Here is a 6,883-nt window from a genome sequence, read left to right as displayed (position 1 = left end):
TGGCCTTGGAGGGAGTGCAGAGGAGGTTTACTAGGCTGATACCGGAGTTGAGGGGGTTGAGCGTTAGAGTTTAGAAGAATGAGGGGAGATCTCATTGAGACGTATAAAATGATGAATGGGATGGATAGGATAGAGGTGGAGAGGCTCTTCCCGCTCAGAAAGGACAGTAGGACTAGGGGTCACAGCCTCAGGATAAAGGGGGGGCGCGGTTTAGAACGGAGTTGAGGAGGAACTTCTTCACTCAAAGGGTGGTGAATCTCTGGAATTCTCTGCCCGTTGAAGTGGTGGAGGCTACCTCGCTAAATATTTTTAAGACGCGGGTTGATGGGTTTTTGATAAGCAAGGGGATTAAGGGTTATGGGGAGAGGGCGGGAATGTGGAACTGAGACATGACAGATCAGCCATGATCTTATTGAATGGCAGGGCAGACTCGAAGGGCTAGATGGCCTACTCCTGCTCCTATTTCTTATGTTCTTATGTTCTTACAACCAAAGCAAAAACAGAGGAAGAGTCAAAACGTATGGTGGCCAATGTCAGTACCAGACTGTATGTTGCAGGGATGCCCCTTACCAGGAACAGGGACAATGCAATTAAATTGCATCTCCATGACAACATTTGCCCCCATAATATTGGAGTTGTTAGTAAGTGGCCACCCATTGGAAACAGAAGTGGATACGGGGACTAAGATCTGCATTATTGGGGAGCAGATTTATGATTGTCTCCAGGCTGGTATCTAGCTTCCTGAGCTTAAAAGACTTAAGGACCAGGTAGCCACCTGGCCACATCAAAGGTGGATTTGCATTTGCCACAGCTGGAAGCTTTCAACAGTGTTAATCTGCAGCATTTGTCCTCTAATTTATTGGCCCATTTTGACCCTAAAATGGATCTCATCATGACATCGATGTCTCCCCTGACAGGGTTTGGGCAGTTTTCAGCGGCAGCCAATGAAGCTGTGGAAGCAGGCCAGTATGAAGTTCAATCCCTATGTAACATCTTCACGGAGAAAGAACCGCAAGAGGCACTTCAATGCTCCATCCCACATCCACAGGAAAATTATGTCCTCTCCATTCTGTAAGGAGCTGAGGCAGAAATACAACATTCGGTCAATGCCCATACACAAGGATGATGAGGTTCAGGTTGCCAGAGGACATTACAAGGGTCAGCAGATCAGTAAAGTTGTACAAGTGTACAGAAAGAAATATGTAATCTATATTGAGTGTGTGCAACGTGAAAAAGCCAATGGCACTACAGTTCATGTTGGCATTCACCCCAGCAAGGTGGTGATTACCAGGCTAAAGCTGGACAAGGATCACAAGAAGATCCTGGAACGCAAGGCCAAATCTCACCAAGTTGGCAAAGATAAGGGCAAATAAAGGAAGAATCTGTTGAAAAAACGCAGGAGTAATTGAATGTTGGAACTTTATACTACCCTTTTTCAGCAGCGGCCATTGAAGCTGTAGAAGGAGGCCAGTATGAAGTTCAATCCCTTTGTAACATCTTCACGGAGGAAGAACCGCAAGAGGCACTTCAATGCTCCATCTCACATCCGCAGGAAAATTATGTCCTCTCCATTCTCTAAGGAGCTGAGGCAGAAATACAATGTTCGCTCAATGCCCATATGCAAAGGTTAGGGCAGTACCAGCACACCACTGGAAAGATGGAACAGAGTATGCGTCTCTTTGGATGCTGAATGGAGGTATTCCCAAATATAAAAACAGGTATTGGCAGTTGTCTTTGGCATTAAAAAATTCCATCGATATGTCTATGATAGATTGTAACTTATCATAAACCATTGCTGGGAGTTTTTGAAAAGACAAGACTGTACCTTCTTTGCCTTCACCCGGATACAGCATTGGGCCTTGTTACTGGCGGGTTATGAATATTTCCTAGAGCACTGCCCTGAGACTGGATAGCTAACACTGATGCACTGAGTTGTCTGCCATTGCACACAAACCTGGCTTTGTTACCAGCTGTGGAAGAAGTCATGTTGACCCTCAACCTTTTGGACACCCTGCCGTGCCTGCAAGGCAAATCAAGACCTGCGCCCAGTCCAATCTAAATTAAAATATATGATATTGCATCAGGGATTCAGAAGACAGCCCTCCATTGGAATGAAACCCTATCTGACTAAGAAAGATGAGCTCAGTGTTTAGCGCAGTATCATCCTCTGGGGATCCTGCGTAATTGTCCCTTTCCGAGGGTGATGTCCAATTCAGAATTACACTATGGCCACCCTGGGATTTCAGAAATGAAAATGCTGGCCAGGAATCAAAAGTAGAAATGGGTTCTAAGGCAGTGTGGGAGGGTGCACTGCTGGACCAAGGAGCTCCTTCTGGGGGCACCCTCCAACTTGTTGGTGTCACAAGATTACAATGGAGTCAGAGCTGAGAGAAAGGAAGCTAGTCATTGAAACCTGTGCCTTTCAGTAACAGGGAAAGGTAGAATTCACTGGTTTAACATCACGTTCACTGCATTTTGACATTAACACTAAGGACTGTGAAACTTGGGAATGCAGGCAACAGCTACACAGACACAGGTGCTATATATATGGCATGCCATCTATGGAAGACTGTCATGTGCTTTTCAGAATTGTCATTCATAATGAACCAAAGGGCATCCAGTCATTAATCATGAGCAATTTATTATTAATTAGTATGCCAGCTCAGAGATTGGAGCACTGAGCTAGGTCAGGTCACATATATTATTCAGATCTTCTCCAACTTCTGAGGTATTCAGATGTTAAGTCTCAAGGATGGCTTCCTGGTCACCGTGATACGCACGTGAGTGCCTTAGATACAAGGCTGCATCAATGGTATGGTTAGTAGGGCAGAAGCCACTACAGACCATTACAGTCGCTTTTGATTCAAGATTGTGAGCTTCATTATTTTCACCGTTATGCATTAATTTATTCAATCTGTCATTTAACGAGCAATTATGGATCTAGGGCTCAATGCTACCTTTTTGAGGGTTTCTAATACAATGGAGGAAGAGGAGAAGAAAGAGCAAGTAATGCTGAGTGCAGTTTAAGGAGGAGCTCCTTCTAAGGTCCAAGGTGGAGGGGTCATTAGCAAGAACATTAGGATCAGGAAGATAGACCCAGACCATTGGGTGAATTGTGATATCTAGTGTCTCCTATTTGCAGATGAGTGAGAGACAATGCTGTGTACATCTGTGATTTTCCCGAGCTCTGGTGGACCACATCAGCTACAATTTTTGTGAGGATCTAGCACCATGTGGAGTCAGAGGCTATTCCCTGCCACTCTCAATGTTTTTGCCTGTGGATTGTTTCAGGGATCCACAGGGGATCTATGTGGCATCTTGCAGTACACTATACATAGGTGCATCAAGGAAGTCACAGTTGCCGCCACATCAAGTCACCACAATGTGAGGTTTACACTTGGTGAAGTTATAAGGTTGCAAGATTCAATGGATTTGCAGCTATCTCAGGCTTCCTGAGAATGCATGGTGCAATATACTGCACCCATGTGGCTATAAGAGCTCCATGGTAGCCGCTAATGTTTATCAACTTTAAAGGCTTTCATTCCATCAATGTTCAATTGGTCGGCTATCATCGGAAGCACATAATTCACGTTTGTGCCAGGTACCCTGGGAATTGCCATGGCTCATACACCCTGAGTTGCTCCGAGGTGCCTCAGCTATTCAAAGGGTCTGAGCATCTAAATGGATGTTTTCTTGGGGATAAGGCATATCCAATTTGAAACACTGTGACACCTGTGCATTGGCTGAGGAGAGGCGCAGTGTAGCTCACAGCTTCACATAGTACCTAATCAAACAGATCATTGACATTCTGAAGATGTGTTTCTGATATCTGGGCTACTCTGGTGAGGCACTGCAGAACAATCCAGGTAAGGTCTCCCATGTCATTGCTGTGTGTTGTGCCTTTCACAACTTGATGCTGCAAAGAATTCCTTGCCAGAGGGAGAAATAGAGGAGGATGAAGAGTAAGAGGGCCAGGAACCCGAAGAGACTGATGAGAGTCACCTACCACGGACAATGTCACTGAGGAAGCACAATGTAGGAGACAAGACCATGCCACTTTAATTGTTGGCAAGTTCCAAGAGGAGTAAATTGAAGGTGGGAGAATTTGCCACGTTCCTCTTGTCCCTTAATGTCATTGCATTGCATTGAAAGGGATGTCCCAGCAGTAACAGAACAAGTTCAGCATTCAGACTTGCACCTTCCATCCTCATGATTAACTAGGCGATGATCTCTAAGAAGGTCAGCAGTGCATACTGCATGCACTTGCCTTGGTAAGTGAGAGTCAACAGAGCAGCAAGAATGCTGTAGCAACTTGATTCAGTCGTCGTCACATTTATGAGAAACTACAGCAATCAGTGAGATGACACAGGAATAACATTCCTTTGTCCACTTCTTGTCCTTTGGCATTTGCACTGAGGAGACACAACTGCTGTTAATCCATCAAGTTGCTGAGCTGCCCTTACACAATGGCGTGTGAGGAAAGAGGGTTACAAGCGTATTAAGCACATTTACAATAAAGATTTTAACCTGACATCATACAAGGGTGCAGTAACTACCTTCAATGAGGTTGACATCACATGAATGTTAATCTTACAAAGGGAGACTACCTTTGTTTTCTTTTCAGTTAATTTGACAGGTGCCAGAGGCTTTATCCCTGGAGAAGTTGGATCTGACATGCTTGGAGGGGAGTGTAGGATCAGCAGAGGAATGCAGGGCAAGTCAGGCTGTGAGTTCTCCCACATGCACCCACATTCCCACATCTACAAGGAGAGGTAACATGCCTCCTGTTGTGCTGGTTGAAATTTCTTTATGAACAGCTTGCACAGCAGACCCATGGGTACCATTTTTAAGACCTATTGGGTTATCCAAGAGAATTCTTCAGAAGCAACTCAGTCATAGTATGCCTGGCTTACTACATAAAGTGAAGCATGCTAGAGTTATCAGGTGCTAGCATTTACCGTTTAGAATCAAATTCCGAAATGCCATCAAAATTTTCTGCAATCTCGAACATGTCATGTCAGCAGACTATTAACAATAACTGAAGTAAAAAATCCTAAGGTGCTTTACAGAGACAATATAAAGCAAAATATGACAGCAAGCCACATAAGAATATAGTGGGGCAGATAATCAAAACCTTAGGTTTTAAGGGGTGTCATAAAGGAGAAAAGAAAGGCGGAAAGTTTAGGAAGAGAATTCCAGAGCTTAGGGCACAGTATTCTGAATGCACAAGCATCAATGATGAAGCTATTACAAACATATAAATTAAGAGCAGGAATAAGCCATTTGGCCCTTTGAACCTGCTCCACCAGTCATTAAGATCATAGCTGATCTACGTGTAATCTCAACTCCACATTCCCTTCTACCCCCGATAACCTTTCATCCCCTTATCAATCATGATCCTCCGAGAGGAGAAAATTCTCACCTTTCACACTTTCTACATACAGAGTTTGAAGACACTTTGAAGATACTTTGGCCCATAACTTTCTGGCTCCCCAGCATTGGATTTGCACGGCACTCCAAAGATGCATTGAGGAATCCCTCTCAGAGATTCTGGGTAGGGGTTTGCCCAGCGATGGTCCAGAAGTGCTAACTTCCCCGGGGAACCATCTGACAAAGTGATTTAAATTGCTAGTTTCAGATGGTTCTGCCAGTCAGTTACGCTGAAAGAATTAGAAGGAGTAAAAGTACTAACATCAGCATAAATATTTTAAAGATCCAGACCAACCACAGCGCCCCCCCCCCCCCGGAAACTTCCGTGTGATTTTACTGGCTCGCCACGCAAACGACCAGCGTATATAGCCGGTAAGATCGCCGCCAATGAATTCTTTTATCTTTGCAAATTTGTATGTGTCTGTAAAGAGATAGGTGTGATGAAGGATCAGTGAATATTTCAATCATTTTCTTGTGTTTGTATGGAATTGCTTCCAACTTATGCCTGTTGTAATATCATAGTTGTTTAATTTTTTAATTCTTTGCGTTAAAAGTTCATCAGTTTATTCGCTCCTGTGAATTTGCTCAGTAACTTACCTCCATGGTTCTAAAAAAAGTTAGGATCTACCAAGCCTGCTTTCACTCTGGAATATTACTTGTCCAACATTAACAGCCGCTGGAATCGTAACAACTGAAGGATATCGCTGCAGTATGTGTTGACTCTTAAACTGCAAAAACCGGGAAAATGGCATCCCAAGAGAACCAAATTGTTAAGTTTGAATAATGTAGGATGTAACAGTAGGGAGTCAAAAATTTTGTTCTATTCACTTTGGGGAGGAGAAAAATTTGTAAAATCTTTGTTATATTTTTAGGCTTTAATTAGATGTTTTTCTTGTTCTTAATGGCAAATACTGCCCTGTAAGTGTACCCTCTTACAAACAAGAGTGTTCTTATCTGCACAATAATAGGCTAATGAAGCGTTGCCCTTTGGTGAGAAAAAAATCATTGTCACTATAATTTCCATGAATTGATGTAAGGCATTTCCTTGTCTTTACATGCACTCACCTCTCATCTCTCTTTCTGTCTGTCTCTCTCTCTCATACACCAACACACACAGACACACACGCATTTCTTTCGCAGTACACCTTTCTCCATGGCCTGCCCCCACCCCCTTTGCAGGCCCCATTCTCCCTCTTGCAAGCCCCATTCTCCCCATCACTTTACCCCTCTCAGGCCCTGCTTCCTCCATTGCTCGCCCTCTTGCTGGCCCTGCTCTCACCATCATTCTTTACATGGCTTGCCAATCATGCTACTCAGGGGTTCCCTTTGGTCGGACTAGAAAATCCCTTGCACAAGAAAATTCTGTCCCAAGACTTGGTGCACATTTTTAACATTTGTTTAACTTTTTAATTTTAGTAGTGTTGTTTTCAGAGTAATCACTTGTTAAAGGTGT

General features: G+C 43.7%; 1 pseudogene; it reads left to right on the top strand.

Moving 5' to 3' along the window:
• Positions 1-946: 946 nt before the first annotated feature.
• LOC145352964 (large ribosomal subunit protein uL24 pseudogene) lies at positions 947-1,373 on the top strand (annotated as a pseudogene).
• Positions 1,374-6,883: the final 5,510 nt, after the last annotated feature.

The sequence above is a fragment of the Carcharhinus amblyrhynchos genome, chromosome 15 (assembly GCF_965287045.1).
Source record: "Carcharhinus amblyrhynchos chromosome 15, sCarAmb.v2.hapA, whole genome shotgun sequence".
NCBI classification, from domain to species: domain Eukaryota; kingdom Metazoa; phylum Chordata; class Chondrichthyes; order Carcharhiniformes; family Carcharhinidae; genus Carcharhinus; species Carcharhinus amblyrhynchos.
This window is presented reverse-complemented; position numbering and strand designations above follow the sequence as displayed.